Genomic DNA, 19,670 nt, shown 5'->3' on the forward strand with positions numbered 1-19,670 from the left:
TACCACAGGTCTGCGGAAAATTGGACTCTAGATAACACTGGAAAGCACAACATTTCAGAGGCACCATGGCTAGGCATTACAGAAACACTTACATGATTTGGCAATGGAATTGTAGGGGATATGCTAGAAAGCGGGGGCACCTGCAACAGTACCTAATTAACAAGGAGCAACCAGACGTAATACTACTACAGGAAACTAACGTTAAGGCTAAATTATCGGGTTACAGATCATTTCACGAAACCGCCCCTCGGGGCAAACCGGCCGTTGTTACGCTAGTCAAACGCAACCTGACCGAAACGCAACACGAAATAAAGTACGACACGATACCGCACTTGTTAGTGGAGATAGTTCCAACGAAGAACCGGGACGACTGTCTTTTTATTCTTAACGGGTACAGTAGGCCTCGAGGTAACCACCGTTTCCGCACCTTACTCAGGAAAGCGGCTGGTATCGCGGGTAACCGGGCTCTCCTCGTGGCGGGAGGCTTCAACGCTCATCATGCAGCGTGGGGCTATAAATACACCACCCCGAAAGGCAAGAATCTTTGGGAGGACGCGCAACAGGAAGGTCTCACTCTCGTTACCAACCCCTCTACTCCTACGCGAAGAGGGAATAGCGTTTATGCTGACACCTCACCCGACCTCGCGTTTGTTAAAAACATACGAAACGTACGGTGGACTAACACACAAGAGGACTTGGGCTGCGATCACACTGTTGTAGAGATTCAATTCACCGCGGGACCGCGCAAAACTAAAATCAAGCGACTCATACTAGTCGAATGGGACAAGTTCAGGCAGATCAGAAAAGAGGAGAGTAACTCCTTGGAAAACATAGACGATATCGAAAGATGGACCGAAACGCTGAGGCGGGACGTTGCGAGGGCAACGCACGAGGTCCCGCCCGAGGCGAACCTCGAGGTCTTAGACAGTAAGCTCCTACACATGTGGGAGGCTAAACGTAGCCTCCAAGCCAGATGGAAGCTACAGTGACACAATAGGACTCTACGTAGGAGAATAGCCAAACTAACTAGAGACATCGAGGAGGACGCGTTACAGCTTTGCAAGTCACAATGGGAAGAGACGTGTAACACCATGGAAAATCAGCTGGGGTTAGCCAGGACGTGGAAAATCCTCAGGTTCCTACTGGACCCAGAGGAGACCAAAACGGCACATAGGCAAAAAGTTAATAAGATAATACATGAATACAAAGGAACCAACGACGCACTCCTGAACGAGCTCAGAACGAAATGCACTAATGAGGCTAGACCCGTAACACACTCCGATATGAAGGCACACCGAACGAAGAGTTAGACAGACCATTGAGCGTTGCCGAAATACGCGCGGTATTGCACAGACTCCAACACCAAGTCTTCTCCCACAAAACTAACAACTAACAACTAACTAACAAAACGCTTAGAAATCTGGACGACTCATCGATAGAGGAACTAACGAATTTCGTTAACGAATGCTGGGAAAAGGGACGGATTCCACGGCAGTGTAAACCACCCGCATAGTCATGATACCCAAACTCGGAAAACGCCTACAGCTGAAAAATCTGACCGATATCGCTGACGTCCTGCGTGGGCAAGGTCATGGAGCACGCGGTCCTCGCGAGACTAACCAACTATCTCGAGGACCGCGACCTGATCCCTCACACCATGCTGGGTTTCAGGAGGAACCTTTCCACGCAGGACGCCATGTTACAAATCAAGCACCAGGTAATCGACAGCACGACCAGATCCACCAAAGCGGTGTTAGGCCTAGATCTAAAGAAAGCGTTTGACAACGTCAAGCATTCAACGATACTTACCCTAATAAAAGAATTAGGACTCGGTAAACGGACGTACGACTACGTGGGCGATTTTCTCACGGACAGGACAGCGAGGATCACGCTAGGAGAACTCGAGTCCGGAGAGGTAGGGATGGGCAGCGCCGGCACCCCACAGGGCTCGGTGATATCGCCCATGCTCTTTCACCTCGCACTCGTAGGAATACCGCCTAAATTGGAGGAGATGAGGAGGAGGAGGACATCACCATGTGGGTAACGCAGGGATGCGAAGGCCAAGTGGAACAAACTCTACAGAGAGGCATCGACACGGTTCAAAGTTTCTTAGAGGGCACGGGCCTTACCAGCTCCGCTGAGAAATCGGAGCTACTAGTCGACAAACCTACTCGCTGAGGTCGCACACCCAAAGACGGTGAACACAACGGAAGGAACGCGGAGGGAGAGATACGGCTCACGACCTCGGAAGGCCATGTCATTCCCAAAGTAGAGAGCATACGAGTTTTAGGCTTGCATCTCGCAGCCAACGGGCACCACGGCGAAACCATTCGCAAGTTGTAAAACGCGGTAGATCAGACTATCAGACTGCTAAAACACATTACAAACAGACACAGCGGTATGAAAGAAGGCAACACAATTCGGCTCGTGCAAGCCTTCGTCCTGAGTAGAATCACGTACGTTGCCTCTTACTTAAAGTGGCAGGTCGCCGAGAAAGCGAAATTAGAACGCTTAATCAGGAAAGTGTATAAGCAAGCCTTAGGGTTACCAAGGAACACGAGCACAGGGAAATTTTTAGAACTAGGGTTGCACAACACGCTCGACGAATTAATAGAAGCGCACGACATAGCTCAATGCGAAAGACTTACAAGGACGAAAACGGGTAGGTGCATCCTCGAAAAACTAGGCATAATTTATCACACGCAGCATGGAGGAAAGACAGACGTACCTGCGATGGTGAGAGAGAATAGTAGTTCCGCCGTTACCCAAAAACATGCATCCGGAACATCACGTCGATAGAAGAAACAAGAGAGCGCATGACCTGCAAAGGCAATTCGGCAACTGCGAAGAAGCGGTCTTCGTGGACGCGGCCCGATATGCGCGCAGGCGCGGCTACGTGGCCGCGGCAGTCGATTGCGAAGGCAAATGCAAGACGAGCTTTACGGTGCAAACCCCACAAGTCGAGACAGCCGAGGAGGTGGCCATTTCCCTCGCAGTGGCCACCACCGAGGCCGAAATAGTTATCAGCGACTCGCAAACAGCAATACGTAACTATGCTAACGGCCGGGTCTCCCGAGAGGCACTGCGAATACTAAGGAATAATGAGGGCAAAATCTGAAACAAAAACGACACGTTCATCATATGGACGCCCGCACACACCCGCACCCCACTGGCCGGCAACGAGGCGGCACACCCGGCGGCTCGAGAGCTCACGAACCGAGCCGTTGCGGAAGACTTGGCCGATGCCACATGCGTGCTGGAGTGGGAGTGGGTTGAACGTATGACTAGCTATAATGAAATAACGCAGCACTACAAGCTCAGTAGACGCAAATACCCACCACCACATAAGAAATTAAGTAAGAAGCAGGCAGTTGCGTGTAGATAACTGCAAACACACACGTACCCAAATCCAGTGATTTTTCGTCTATGTTACCCACATCTTTATTCGACGGGTAAATGTTGGGCGTGCGATGCCAGGGCCACCCTGGGACACATGCTATGGGAAGGCTCGAGTTTAAACGACGAAATACACAGGAACGACGAAGAGGCAGTCTCTAACCGCAGGGCGCGCTGGGAGGCGGCTCTGCTCAGCCCCGCATTAGAAGTTCAACTCTGGGCCGTCACGCGAGCCGAGGAAGCCGCCCGAGCCCAAGGGCTCGCGGCCGAAGCCTAGGCCGGGGCTAAGGCCCGCCCCGACTTAACTTCCCAGGAACCTCAATAAAGTTGTTCAATTCAAAATTCCCGTGTATGATTTCCGAATGGAACGCATTACCCGCCACAACTGTTGACGGTCCAACAGTTTCATCCTTTCTTTCTGCACTTTGTGAATAAACCATAGCATTCATCCCATGTCTCGACCCGTCAAATCATGATTTTTAAAAGGTTTTTCTTGTGTTGTTTGTTATGCAGATTCTTGTTCAGTGTCTGCTATCTTGTTTGATCACATTTCAGACTCGTGTTTTTATTGCGATAGCAATTATATGGACACTCAAAAGCAGATTTCTGCCGTTGGCGTCGCCGTCGCCGTAGCCGTCGCCGTCGCCGTCGCCGTGAGGTTCCGTATGACGTCATTTGGAGAAGAAATCGTCGCCGCGCGCCGAACGCTGTATGTGCGAGTGAAAGGGCGCGAGGAGCGCGTCTTTCACGGGGAGTGAACGCACGGCGGAGAACAAACGCGCGTTCCGCGCCGTGCTCGCTTAAGGGCTGCAGAAGTAGGCGTCTCTTTTCTCCTTTACAATCACCATATATGTAGAGCAAACGCACCTTCTTCCGACGCGCGAGAAGCCGTGGGGGAGGGGGAGGGAAGGGAGGCGACGTTTAGCTGCGGCACCAAGTGCCTATTTATATCACAGGCTCCGGCAACAGTCACCAACGCCGCACGCATTTTGAGCGAACGCGGGCAAAACGCCGATGGCGTCGACAACAGTTCTGCGTGTTGCCGATGCTGCTGCATGTCCAAGTTTATACAGCTGATAAAGCTAATATCATTACTCCGTATAGCTCTCTACAAGTTTGCTATCGCAATTGATGCTTCGCCTTTCAGGTGAAACTGCGACCACTTTTTTCAAACGCTTTTTCCTGCCTAAGGCCTGGTAACAATACTGGCAGTACTAGTAAAAAAAAAATGTGGTTGATCCCTCTTATATAGGAATCGGTATAGAACACGAAAGTGAAACGTGTCTTCACAGAAGTAGTGTAATGTTTATTGCACATTGATATATAATGTCTATTGGTGTTTTGTGGCTAAAGCGCCCTTAGGCGTTGATGCACCCACGCTGACGCCTGGTGGCACGTCTCCTCCATCACGACTACCAACGTCGATGACCATGAGCAACCGTCGTGCATATGGAAGCTGCACTACGCTGCACACGCTAGCACAACGCGAAAGACGAAGCACGTAACTGACACACTAATACAACGCGCAAGACAAAGCACGTAACTGAATCGTCACCGAGTCAAATCAGCGCGTACAGCGCGTCGTAATTGCAGCCTCCGCGATCAACTTCAGAAACATTTTCAGAGCTAATTGCGGAGGCCACGCTCCGCTGTGCTGAGTACGGTGAACGCCACTACCAACGCCACCTAGGTGGCGTTGGTAGTGCTTCTTGATGCCAGCGTCCCTTCGAATGCTGGCATCGAGGCGCCGTAGTGGTGAGACCACCGAAGCGTTCACTGTCGGTGCGCGTTAGTGTCATAATGCAGTACTTCTCTTTTCTGCTCGTAGGCGGCGGCACCACCCCGAACAAGAGCGCGGGTACACGGAGGAGTGTTAGATATATAAGGCGCGTCTGTGTAGCTCTCTGCAAATGCGTTTGTGGCGCAATGGGTTAAACGCTCGGCGATCTATCGTCGCGGACCGAGAGGTCGTGGGTTCGATTCCCAAATTTTGCATGTTTGTGGAACTTTTTCTTCTGGTTTCTTTCTTTGTATTATGTTCTATGACGTATTTCCGTGACGGAAATGCGTCAGTGAAGTCTTGGTGGACCCCGGAATAAAACACTTTCGTGTTAATAAATAAAAATGAAATATCGCAGGGACGCCAACAGGGCGTCCTGCGATATCGTCGTGGTCCGGGAAGCCTCAGCCCGCACCGTGGCTCACGCTTCTTGTCGACAGAGAGGACCGGGGGCAACAGCAACCAGCGTCGCCACCTTGCGCTCCTCCTGCCAGCGCGCACAACGCGGGTTGTTTGCAGGGTGTGGTCCTCCACAGTGAAAGCAACGAGGTCGTCGCTGCTCACAGGCGCTCGTGCAGTGTTGCCGCCGCACCGCAGGCACCTTTCCGGAAAAACACAGGCCGTAGTAGTGTTACCGTAGCGTCCACAATGCACACACTGAACCAAATGGGCTCGAAACGACTTCACAGGAAATGGCATCCGGTAAGGGTTAATGCATTCAGGAGGGCTTGTCACGGCGAAACGAAATGACACTGTGTCCCCGCTACGCTTGACGGACATCACTGGCACGGAAGAGTAGACTGCCGCCAGTAGGTCGTGGTCAGAAATGTCCCTGTCGACACCGTGCACGAAGCCCGTGCACTGGGATCAGTCGACGGGGGGGAGCCACAACAGCAATTCCTGCCACCTCCGTCGGGGCCAGCAGGTTTTGGAGGCGCCCGGAAGAATCTGCATTCACGGCTACGCTGTCCAGGCGCATGTTCACTCGCACCTCAACCACACCGGGAAGTGCAGAGAGCAGAACCTCGGTAATCATGAGACGGGAAGTGCGGCAGAAGGACGCACCCGCTACGGCAGGACGGAAAATAGCAGTGCCAGCTATATTCCTGGCGGGCGCCTTGTTGGACGCATCCGGGAGCGCGGCCATGACAGGAGGAATGGTGGTTTCTCGTGCTGGGCCTCGCGGATGACGATGATGATTATTGTTGTTTATTGGCGCAAGGGCCAGGTGTGGCCAAAGAGCGCCAGGACGATGGTAATGGCTTGTTAGTGGTATATGAATAGTCAATTATATGAAGGTTAGATGTGGCATGGCTGTAAAGGGGCCTAAAAGCAGTCGCTGTAAAGTGCGTAAAATCTATACGTAATAAGATTATGGCAATGACTAATGATGTGTACTATAGACATGAACAATACATTGCGAAAGAATGATATGACTTCCAAAATATTGCAGATGCAAGAATTAGCCAGAAGCACAAGTGCCTAAACAGAGCCCTTGAGACGACGGAGGAACCTATCTTTTCAGGAGGAACCTATCTATCATTCAGGAATGCGAGGACTGCTTTGGTGTTAAAGAGCGGTTCTTTACCGATAAACATAGCGGGATGTAGAGGGACATAATAGCGATATGCTAGAGGAAAGTGTTTCTTTCTTTCTCTTTCGGCTTCGCGACACTCCAGGAGGACGTGGAGGACGGTGAGCCTCTCGCCACATCTACCACAGGTTGGAGGGTCGTTACCACTCAATAGAAAATTGTGGGTGCCGTACGTGTGTCCTATTCTTAGACGACAGAATAGGATATCAGTTCGCCGGGTTTTTGTTACGGAAGGCCAGTAACCTAATTGTGGCTTAATCAAATGAAGCTTATTACTTGTTTCTGCATCCCACAAGCGTTGCCAGTGGCTTCGCGGTTTCTTTCGCAAGAAAGGTTTTAAATCTGTTGCAGGAACAGCAGCTGTAGGGTTGATAGCGGGTGATGTGACTGATGTGGCCATTTGGTCGGCAAGAACATTGCCCTCGATGCCTCTATGCCCTGGCACCCAGCATATAATGACATGCTGGTTAGTTGCGTATGCTCTACAAAGAACAGAATAGAGCTCAATGAGAACAGGATTTTTCTGTTTACAGGGTGACTTCAAGGCTTTTACGACGCTTTGGGAGTCTGTAAATATAATAGTTTTTTGAAGTTTAGATTTCTTTATATGCTTTACAGCTGTCCATATTGCGTAGGCCTCAGCCGTAAAGATGCTTGTTTCGGGGTGGAGTACGCCAGATTCCGAGAAGGACGGACCGACGGCTGCATAAGATACTCCGACATGCGATTTAGAAGCGTCTGTGTAGAATTCTGTGCACGAGTACTTGGATTGTAATTCTAGGAAATGCATTCGGATTTCGACATCTGAAGCGTGCTTTGTAACTTCTACAAATGATATATCACATGCTACTTACTACCTGCCACTCCCAAGGTGGTAACAGCTTGGCTGAGGGCATTAGGCGATGTTCGAAGAGTGGGATATCCATTTCTTCACTAAGCTCCCTGACACGCAGTGAGAAAGGTTGTCTTACAGAGGGACGATTACGAAAAAGTGTAGCGCACGTCATATCGTTAACGGTATTAAAACACGGATGCTGATGATTAGAGTGAACTTTAAGGAAATATGTGAGGCTGGTGAATGTTCTCTGCAGATGGAGTGACCACTCATTTGATTCGACGTATAAACTTTCAATGGGGCTTGTTCTGAAAGCGCCAGTGGCCAGGCGGATACCTAGATGGTGGACGGGGTCCAGCATCTTCAGCGCACTAGGGGCAGCAGAGTGATATACCACGCTACCATAATCCAGTCGTGATGAAATTAGACTCTTGTAGAGATTCATTAAACACTTCCTGTCGCTACCCCAGGATGCGTGAGATAAAATTTTCAGTAAGTTCATTGTTTTTAGACATTTCATCTTGAGATATTTTATATGCGGAATGAAAGTAAGTTTAGAATCAAGTATGATGCCTAGGAACTTGTGCTCTTTGTTCACAGGTATTTGTTGTCCATACATTTTGATTGTGGGATCTGGAACAAGCCCTTTCTTCCTGGTGAAAAGAACACAAGAGCTTTTGTGGGGGTTCACTTTGAATCCGTTTTCGTCTGCCCACTTGGACACCTTGTTCAAGCCCTGCTGTACCTGTCTCTCGCACACTGCGAGGTTACATGACTTGAAGCCTATATGTATGTCGTCTACGTAGATGGAATAAAAAACAGCCGGTGGTAATGAGGCTCGGAGTGTGTTCATCTTAATGATGAAGAGTGTGCAGCTGAGCACTCCTCCTTGGGGTACACCAGTATCTTGTATAAATGGACGTGACAGTGCATTGCCGATTCTGACACGGAAGGTACGCTTAGACAAATAGCTTTCTATTATGCTTAGCATATTGCCATGGATGCCCATTCGCGACAAGTCTCTCAGGATTCCGTAACGTCATGTTGTGTCGTACGCCTTTTCCATATCGAGGAATACCGATAAGAAAAACTGTTTATGTACAAATGCGTCTCGGATATTTCCTTCAATGCGCACAAGGTGATCAGTTGTGGATCGCCCTTCTCTAAAGCCACACTGATAGGGATCAAGCATTTTGTTCAGTTCAAGTAAATGTATGAGTCGTCGATTAACCATTTTTTCAAATAGCTTACATACACAGCTTGTGAGAGCTATGGGACGGTAACTTGCCGCCGAGGTAGGGTCTTTACCTTGCTTCAATACAGGGACCACAATCGCTTCTTTCCATGCGGACGGAAGATATCCGGCAGCCCGAATAGTGTTAAAAAGTGCGAGTAGTGTCAGTTGTGTATCAGGGTGTACGTTCTTAATCATGTCATACATGACTCTGTCGGGTCCCGGTGCAGAGCTCTTACATGCGATCAAGGCAGCTCTCAACTCGGCAATACTGAAAGGAAGGTTATATGGTTCGTTCTGTCGACATTTGCGTACGAATCGCTTACATTCTTCTCTCTGTTTATACTCAATAAAGGGGTGTGAATAATGGATTGAGCTTGAAACACGCTCAAAGTGCTCCCCAAGACAGTCTGCCTGGTCCTGCAAGGTATTGCCTTGGTCATTCACCAGAGGCAACGGATAGATTTGTTGCCCCTTTAGCTTCCTTACGCCGTTCCACACTTTTGCCTCCTGTGTGTATGAATTTATACCCGATAGAAACCTCACCCAGCTTTCTCTCTTTGCCTGACGTCGTGTCCGCCTTCCCTGCGATTTAATGAGTTTAAATTGAATAAGATTTTCTGCATTTGGCGATCTACGCAATATGCCCCATGCCTTATTCTGTCTCTTTCGCGCCTCTCTGCAGTCTTTGTTCCACCAGGGAACACGTCTTTTAAGTGAACCACCGTTAGTTTGTGGGATACACTTTTCAGCAGCATTAATAATAAAAGCGGTAAAATATGCAACGGCATCGTCGATACTAAAATTGTTTATAAAATCTCGTGGTAAAAAAGTTGATTCTTTAAAATGCTCCCAGTCAGCCGATGCTAATTTCCATCGAGGAATATTGGGAGGGTTATCATGCTGCGTTATTAAGTTTAAAATTACAGGGAAGTGGTCACTTCCGAAAGGATCGTTAATGACATTCCATTCAAGGTCAGGCATAAGAGAAGCAGATCCAATTGCTAGATCTATTGATGAGTACGAATCGTGTTGGGCGTTATAGTAGGTCGGCTTATTCTTATTAAAAAGGCAGGAACCAGAGGTCAGAAGGAAATTTTCAATGAGTCGACCTCTCGCGTCGCATCGCAAGTCTCCCCACAACGTGTTGTGAGCATTAAAATCTCCCACGAGAATGTAAGGTTCGGGAAGCTGGTCAATCATGTTATGAAATTCAGTTTTTCCGAGAATATAATTTGGGGGTATGTATATAGAACATACTGTGACCAATTTATTGAAAAGAATTGCCTGAATTGACACTGCCTCAAGGGCCGTCTGAAGGGGTACATGTTGACAAGCTACGGACTTGTCTACAACTATTGCTACACCACCGGACGACGCAAGAGCGTCGTCTCGGTCTTTCCTGAAAATGGCGTATTGCCGGAGAAAGTTGGATTGTGTAGATTTGAGGTGTGTCTCTTGAACACACAGCACCTTAGGATTAAACCTGTGTAGGATTTCTTTAACGTCATCAAGGTTGTGTAGGAGTCCTCTGACGTTCCAATGTATTATTTGTGTATTCATGTTGAAAGTGTTTTTTGTGCTGTGCGTTTAAGAGACTAACTTAACTTACAGAGCCCTTGTCGGGCCCTGTGATGCGGGCTTTTTCTTTTTTGGAGCGATCGCGAGATTCTCGCGGCTCCTTAGGCGCAATTGGCGCCGTCTGGCTGGTTGTTGTGTCCATAGCCTCTTGCGAGGCGCTGGACACGCGCTCTTGCGAGCGGTTGGTTTGACGAGAAGGCCTCGCCTCGAGGGACGAGGCCCTGGAGGCCACCAGCGCGGAGGTCGATGGCCCCTTCTTGTGAGCTGGCGGAGCAGCGCTAGCTGCAGCCGCCGAGGGGGCGGACGGCGTCACTGCCGGCTCACTGTGAGTGGGCCGGACAGCCGCCGGAAGCCGTTGCGACGCTGCCCCCTGACGCGCCACTTCGGCAAAAGTGTTCTTTGGCAGATATGACACCCGCCTTCGTGCCTCTTTGAACGATATATTTTCTTTGACTTTGATTGTGACAATTTCTTTTTCTTTTTTCCACGACGGGCAGGACCGCGAGTAGGCGGCATGCTCGCCGTCGCAGTTGACACATTGCAGTTTGTTTTCGCAGGATTCGGATGCATGTTCGTGGGCACATTTCGCACAGGTGAGGCGGCCACGACAGTTCTGCGAACTGTGGCCAAATCTTTGACACTTAAAGCAACGGAGAGGGTTCGGAATGTAGGGCCTGACTTTGATCTTGATGTATCCTGTCTCTATGGTCTCGGGCAAAACACTTGTACCGAATGTGAGAATAATGTGTTTCGTTTGGATCTCTTTGCCATCTCGCCTCATCTTAATTCGTTTTACATTGATCACATTTTCATCTTTCCAGCCTTCTAGAAGTTCTGCTTCAGTTAGGTCCATGAGATCGTCATCTGAGACGACACCACGAGTGGTGTTCATCGTGCGGTGCGGGGTCACTGTTATTGGTATTTCGCCAAAAGACACTAGGGTATGTAACTTGTCATGTTGTTTTTTGTCGCGGAGTTCCAGCAGGAGATCTCCACTTGCCAACTTTGTAGCCTTGTAGCCTGGTCCTATGGTCTCGGTCAAACATTTCGCAACTAAAAAGGGTGATGCAACTCTTACGCTCTTGTCTGGCTTCTCACTATGGATAACGTGAAAGCGCGGAAAAATTTCTGTTTTTTGGCCAAAAAATTGGAATGCTTCGGTGCGCCCCCGTTTCTGGCGGCGATCAGGAAGTGCGGGAAAGGAACTATCCATGTATGCGGAATTTGTTTCGGCGGTGGCGCCAGCCACCCACCATGGAGCCCAACAAGGGGACGCTGCAGAATCTGTAAAGGACAGGTCCTGCAAACGCCAACTGTACGCCACCACTATAACCAAATATGGAATATCCAAGGTTGGCTACCCACACAAGGTTAACCCTCGCTGCCAAGAAGATTGGAAGTAATATAGAAGAGAGTAGAAAACAGGAGAGATGGAAAGTGAGAGAGAAAGACGAAGGTTGGAGGGAGAGAGAGACAGGAAAAGGTAACTACCGATTTCCCCCGGGTGGGTCAGTCCGGGGGTGCCGTCTACGTGAAGCCGAGGCCAAAGGGGCGTGTTGCCTCTGCTGAGGAGCCTTAAAGGTCCAAACACTCAGCGTTGGCTCAACCCCCAGGATCCCCTTTTCCCCGGACACGGCTAAGCCGCGCACGGTTAGACGCGGGAGGGTCCAACCCTCGTGTGCTCGGGTACGTGGTGGCGCAACTCACCAAACGCCTGCTGACGCAGACGCCCCTGCGGGGGCGGATGACGATGGTGCGAACGTGGAGAGACCATGGTGAAACCACCTTCCTGGAACGATGCACGGCCGGAAGAGTCGTGCTTCCTCACCGTAGCCGCGTCGTGGGGCTTCGGCGCAGCAGTCACAGCGTCGCCGAGGAGAGCAGTGAAGACATCAGCGGGCGCCATGGTCAGCAAAGCAGACGCTGAAGAAGCGCTGGGACGCAGTTGGCGTGCTGCTGTTGTCGTTCCTAGCGAAGCGCGATCACCTGAGGCACGAGCGACGACTTTTAGGGGCGAAGCTCCTTAGGGTGTGGGTCTGTCCCTCCTCTGTAGTAGTAGTCGTCGTAGTAGGTAGCCACGTCTACTTTTATGAGAAAAAAAAATTCCGAGAGTTGTGGCCGTAGCGGAATCGAACCAGGGACCCCTCGCTTCTGAACGCATGGCGCTAACCACTACGCCACGAAGCGCACATGGATAGACGCACCCCGATGGCAATAAATACCCAACATTAACGAAAGACTGCGCGTTTCTAACGCGTTTGTGCTAGCGCGTTACGGCCCGTGCAAGAAGCTGGTGTAAGACCCTGTGGGCCTCCGCCGTTACCCCCGTATTCATAAACGCTGATGGCGTCGGCAAACGCGGTGCACGTTCCGGCATGTGTAAACGGCTGCGTAAGACGCTGTGGCCTCTTCCCCTTAGAGTACTGCACGTTTCTAACGCGTTTGTGCTAGCGTCCCCTTAAGCGGGAGATGGTGCAATTATAATGAAGGGCGCTGTTATAAAATAGGAATGACGTCACATATGGCGCGTGTCATTGGTGGAAGTCAATCGTTCGATTTAGTGCGGCGAGACTGGGCGAATTACACGGAAGATTCACGGTTTACCGATGATTCCCTCCGGAGCTTCGCCCACTCATCATCATTCACCCCGTGGATAGACGGTGTTTTTTCACTTGATGCAGCGTCCTCGGCACATCGTTGCAGCGGCTCGGCGACAAATGCTGCCTGGATGGTCATGGCCTCCGCAGCAGGTGGAGGAAGCTGCTTGCAGGGCGCCGCGTCGTCAACGCCGTCCTCGCACTCCCGTCGACGCTTGCGACACGTCGCCGTGTCAATTTCTTCTTCGCTGTCGCTCGAGGGTGGAAGCGGGACTGACAATGAAGGGATGGCCCTCACTGGATTTAAGGAAGTTGTGCTCTCCTCGTTGCAAAGCGGGGCGCTCGGCGCAGCGGTGGTCTCCAATTGTTGCGGCAAATTCAGGTCTCCTGGTGGCAGGTCTGCAGGCGGGGTGGCAGATGTCTTGACCATGGTAGTATTGGTGACCTGCGGCATGAGGACATCGTCGGTGCTGCTCTCATGGCCTGGAGAGGGTTCGAAAACGCCGTGTCCTGCCGAACGAGCCACGAGTTGACAAGCGTGGCGAATTCGTTGCTCCTGAGCGTTGAACTTGCGCGCATTATTTCAAAACTCAGCGGAAGCGGGTCAATAACAGTCTCGCTGGTCCTCCTGCGGTGGCCAGCCCATCGAGGGCGAAATGGTGGGCGATAATCCATCGCGGATTCTCGCCCGCAAAGCACGGATCACTTAGGCACAAGCGGAAATGCCGGCACCCCCGGACTGACCCAAGCGGAAATGCTCTCTGCTGGAAACAGCATTTTTCTTCATGCGGACTTGAGTGCCAGACCATACCGTGCTCCTGACTTCCGAGACACTCTGCTTGAAGTAGCGAATACTGCAGATATAGTAGCTGTAGGACAGTGTCACATGAGCCATGTATGCATGGTTTCCTGCGCTAGTAGTGCGGCGAAACAGAAACACGTCGCCTTTGGTGAGTTGCGTGTCAAAGAACTGAAGTTCATGGTGATAGGCCCGGAGACTAAAAATATCAAGCTCAATTAAGTTACTATGGCTTCCGCCTCACCTTAAAGCTCGACGTCTTGAAGAGGCATTCCAGGCGTACGGTCAGTTGAAGTCTGTCGAGAGAGAGGTGTGGAGATGCACTGGTATGGAACAGTGGGTGATGACAAACCGGGAGGTTTCCTTGGTGCTCAATGGTACTGTCACCGTAAGCTCGATACCACACATTATGTGCATTTATGGACACCAGTACCTGCTACTTATCCCCGGCAGGCCACCGCTGTACCTTCGTTGCAAGTGTGTGGGACACGTCTGTCGACAATACAGAACACCGAGATACTTGCAGTGCCACCGATTTGGTCACTTGGTGGACGCCTGTGTATCGACCTACGCCAATAAGCTTCGTTCTGGGCAACATATCACCCAAGAGTCACAACTGGACCATCTCATGGATGCTACAGAGATAGTCGATGCCACCGGAGAAGCTACAGGCGGCATCAAGGACGAAGAACAAGAGTCTCCAGAGCCAATGCCGAGCAGCCACAGCAGCCCAAGTAATACAAGAGAAGCTACTGGCAATAACTCGGTTTGCACAGCTGACCTTGGAAACCTTAAAGGAAAGGCCCCTTGATGGCGACAAGGAACAAGAGGCGATGAACAGCAGTCAAGCGAGGAAGGGTCCAGCACTGTGCAACGATGAAGCAACAGGGAGTGCAGTACAGGCCCCCGAGAGTGTGCCTTCTAGTGCTCTACGTGTTCCCTCCCTTCGTGATGGTGTGCCGGGGCGGTTTTGTCAGCGAAGTCAGGAGAATGCTATAAAGAAGTGCAAAGGGGGGAAGACCACAGATTCACCTGTGGCCAAGGGCGATGAAGAACAAAAGCTTTAGGTGAGCGAAATGGCTACCGCCTTTACCCTCCCCTTATGTGTAGCTACACTCAACGTGCGTGGGCTGCGGAGTATAAGGCGTCAGCAGCGCTTACTACACGTGCTTAGGCATCATGAAATTGATGTTGGTGCAGTGCTGACATCAAGATTTCAAGATTTATTTTACTACCGATGCCAACCTTGCGCTGCAAATTTTTCAACCAGATTATGAGGTTGTGTTAGTCAAGCGTGTGGTGCTTCCACTGGAAGCTTTTTGGTAATTGGAAAGCAGTTGAATCACGCTTCATTGTCGCTACGTTTTGATGAGGAAGGCCACTTTCTATGTTGTGACCTCTCTTTTCGTTCCCGTAATTGGCGGTTTATTTGTGTCTATGCTCCCTTAAGAGTAAGGGACATGAAGGCTTTCTTTCTGTCTATTGCTCCGTTCCTAGACACTGACAGAGATTTGGTAGTTTTGGGTGACTTTGACTGTGTTTATGATCCTAGAGATCATTCATACCTAACAAAACATTATGATGCAAATGCAACTTTGCTTCAGCAATTACTGGAAGACCACAACCTGATATACGTGGGAGCCTACACGCCTTCTTGCGTGCGGTTCACGCACTTTTCAAGGCGTCTCTCACGCTCGACTTGATCGTGTGTAGGTTTCGACGGATCCCTGGTCTCACATTCACAACTACGCCGTGAAGCCTATATTTTTCAAACACCATTGTTTAGTAGCTGTTTCATGGGGTCCCGGAAAGTTTCGCAAGTTTACTCCAAATTGGCAATTGTGGAAACCTAACATAGAACATTTACCACAGGAAACAGTTGTAAACAAAGAGAAATAATCATTTCTAGAGATGACGCAATGTCGACAGTTTCCACTGTTTGCTCAATAGGAAAATTTCAAACAGAGAGTAAAAAAAAATGAAGGGATTGCTATTTCATGTGAGCTGTCTTATAGAAAAAATGCAGGAAAACATCACTTTTATAATTTACTTCATAAGCTACACGCTTTCGAAAGCCAGGAGCCAGGGTTGTATAGCGACGAGATAAATACAGTTCCAGCAGAAATACAGAAATATGAGATGGAAGTATACAGGGGAGCAGTGGTGCGTTCACGCACATGTTTAATGGATGAGGAGCCCACAAAAAGGGCTCTCGAGAATGAAAAGTGATACGCACTTTCCAAGCAAATATTACAAATGGAATCTGGTGGTTCCATATATATTAGAAACGTCGCAGATAATCACGATATTTGAAGATCACTGTAAAAATATTTTCGCTGCAGTTACGCTTCAGAAGGGTTACGAAGAAAAAGTTGATAAATTTATTTCTCTTATGCCACAATTACAAGATGATCGAGTCAGCGTTGACGATCTGACTCGAGAAGAAATTAAGCTTGCGGTTGAAGCTCTGCGGAAAAACAAAACGCCTGGCCTTGATGGCCTTAGTGCCGAGTTTTATGTAAAATTTCAGTAATTCTTGTGTCTCTTTCTGAAGCGCCTTTTCAAAGACGCCTGTAAACACGGTGAGCTTACTCCGTCTTTCTATCAGGGCCATATGACCCCAATTCCAAAGAGCACTGATAATGAAGTATTAAATACAGTAAACAGATATAGGCCGATATCATTATGTAACGTCGTTTATCAAATATTTGCAAAATAAATTACAAAAAGCTTGCAGACAGTCATTTCTAAATTAGTAGGTGACCATCAAACAAGCGGAATTCGAGGACGCTCTATACAAACAAATATTCATATTGCACGTTCAGTCCTTGAGTGCTTAGAAGGTAGCATGGATGAAGTAGCTCTTCTTCAGATTGACCTCGCCATAGTCTTTGATAAGGTTCAGCACAGTTTTTTGCTCCGATTACTACGACATCTGCACTTAGCTGCTTCATTATATATTGGTATAGCACTTTGTTATAAAGAGTGCACTACAAAGTTAATTGTGAACCATAGCCTCTCAGGTGTAATACAGGTACAGTCATCCCTTCGTCAGGGTTGTCCGCTCTCGCTTTTACTTTTAGCAATACACTCGGAACCTGTTTGCTTAAGCGTGCTTTATATTTAAAACTCAAGCATTAAAAGATACAGGTATGGAGATGAAGAAAATAAAGTTGTAACTTATGCGGATGACATTGCGTTCATTTGCGTCGATAAGCCCAGTATTACAGAGACAATAAACACTACCTTGCGTTTCTGTGAAACGGCAGGAGCTAGTTTAAATTTTAATAAATGTGGGTGGCATTGCCTAGGCATGTGGGCTGTAACTCCCTCTGTGTTCTCGATATTCATTGCAATCAGTCTTCGCTACGATATCTTAGTGTGCCTCTCGATAACTTCCGTAATAGTGGACCTCATTGGACAACCGCGATAACCACTATCCGTCGAAAGGTGACAACTTGGCCGGGATGTGACATCTCCATTTTCGGAAGAGCTAAGGCGTGCAATATATTCCTTTCTTCTAAGCTTCTTTATGTTCTGCAGGTCTTGCACTGCTCTCGCATCCATGTTCAGGTAGTTCCCAGAATATTTGCATGTTTTATTTGGCATTCATCATGGGAAGCCATGAGAAGGGACGATCTTTTTCTTCCACTTGAGAAGGGAGGTCTCAGTCTTGTGCATTTGATTGTGAGACAATTGGTCATGCGATTATTTTACCTTAAATATGTCCATCATCCTTTCCTTCTTGCAGTTTATAAAACACGTCTTCCTTCATACCTCCTTTTTTTTTGTCACGACAAACTCTGCTCAAGAACTGCCGTTATGGGGCTTCCTAAAAAACTCGTGGATACTATTTCATTTTTAAAAGCCAGACATCATCACGTTAGAATATTTATTTAGCGTTGATCCAACATCACTAAATATAGCACTTGTAAAGAACCTTTTCTGTGCACCTATGTATTCAAAGACGTACCTGTCTCTATTTGGTCAAGATGTTCTTTGCATTGTCCATCGAATGTGTATAACGCCAGCAGCGAAAACATTTGTCTTTAAGCTGCACACTTCCACCCTGCAAGTTAAAACATGGCTTCATGAAAAAGGATTATATGTACCCAGGAATACAAATTGTAGACTTTGCAACCAATTTGAGACAACAGAACATTGGTTTATTCTTTGTCGTGATGCATTTTATTTTTGCGGACACTTTACAAAGAACTCTCAAAAAGAATTTCCTCTCACACCTTACGGTATCCGGGATCTTCCTTTCAAAAAGACAATCAGTAATGCACGATATGATTTGTTTATGTTTTTAGGATTGTATTCATTAAGGAGAAGCCGAATGATCGACATAGATACCGAGCAACCTCACTCGACAAGGGCTGTCTTTCGAGAAGAGGCTGCTCAAGTGCGGACTGTGGTTGCAACCTTTGATCCCGTTCCTGAATGGATTTCTTCGTATCTGGACGCTTGTGTTTGCCCGATTTTTGAATTTTATTTGGACTGCGTAGCGTGTGCGAATTTGTTTTTCGTGCATGTATAAATGTAACGCAACTAATTTTCGCGTATAACTACTAATAATTCCATACAATACTGAAAAAAAAGTGGCTGTATAGCCTAGTGGTTACGACGCGCGCATGGTACCGGAGGGTACGCGGGTTTGAATCCCGCCTCGACAAGAAACTTTATTTTATTTTATTTCTTGGTAGTTTCTTGATACGCACCACACATTACGGCTGACTTAAACAGCTTCGCTGTTAAAAATTGTCAGCCCTTCTTCTGGGGTGGAGATGGAAGGCCAGCGAAGCTGTACTATGGTGGGAATTAGGTATTTCAAATTATGACTATTAAGATGTGATGGTGTAACTTGTTATTTGAACTATTAAAGAATGAGAAATATATATGATCCGGTGGTTTTAATTTATTTAGTGACCACAGGGACCATGACCTTATGGTCACTACGATACACCGCCATAGGATACACGGCAAAGGTTGGCACGTTCTTCACAAACACGTCACCAACGCCGCGCGCGTTCGGTGCGAACGCGGGAAAAACGCCGCCGCCGTCGACAATAGTTCTGCGTGTTGCTGGTGCTGCTGTATGTCCAAGTTTATAAAGCTCCTCAAAATTTTGAGAAAGACAGCCCATAAACAAATCTCATGAAACACAACACCGGCAGCGCATGCCTTTTATGTTAAACCTTCTTATACTGAAATATTAAACGTGCGAAACAAGAAGAGACGCAGTTTCGCCCGAAAGGCGAAGCATCAATTGCGATATCAAATTAGTAGTGAGCTATACGAAATAAGGATAGCAGTTTTATCGGTCGTATAAACTTGGACACGCTTAATAACTGAATCAACAACGATGATGTCAGCGCGCACACGCAAACATGAATAGATCACACTCGATGACCGCACACAACCGCTGTCAAAACGCTGGCGTGAACAAGCGCGCCAGCAGCAGCGAGCGAAGGTTCGTGCAGTCTATCGCTTCAACGGAAACTGAGCGGCGAAAGCAAAGCGCATACAAAGGTAGGAACAGTGTTGCAGATCGCTTTCAAGATACGGTGCGCGCGACCACCCGTCGCCGCGCAAAGTATAAGTGCGCAGTTAATTGCTTGCAGAGCAAATGTCGCACTACCTCCCTCCCGCGCTGCCTTCCCGATTTCCTCCTTAAGCGTGGGTGATTGAGTCGCCAGTTTCCCTTGCACCCGGTTGCAAGATACGCATTTTGTTCCGCAGTTAAACGTCGCCAAGCCTTCCTCCCTCCAGTCCCCCCACGGTATTTCACGCGAAGGAAGAAGTGGCGTTTGCTCTCCGTCGTGCGTTCGCTGCCGCGCACTTTCACTCGCAT

This window comes from Dermacentor silvarum, chromosome 6, assembly GCF_013339745.2.
Source record: "Dermacentor silvarum isolate Dsil-2018 chromosome 6, BIME_Dsil_1.4, whole genome shotgun sequence".
NCBI classification, from domain to species: domain Eukaryota; kingdom Metazoa; phylum Arthropoda; class Arachnida; order Ixodida; family Ixodidae; genus Dermacentor; species Dermacentor silvarum.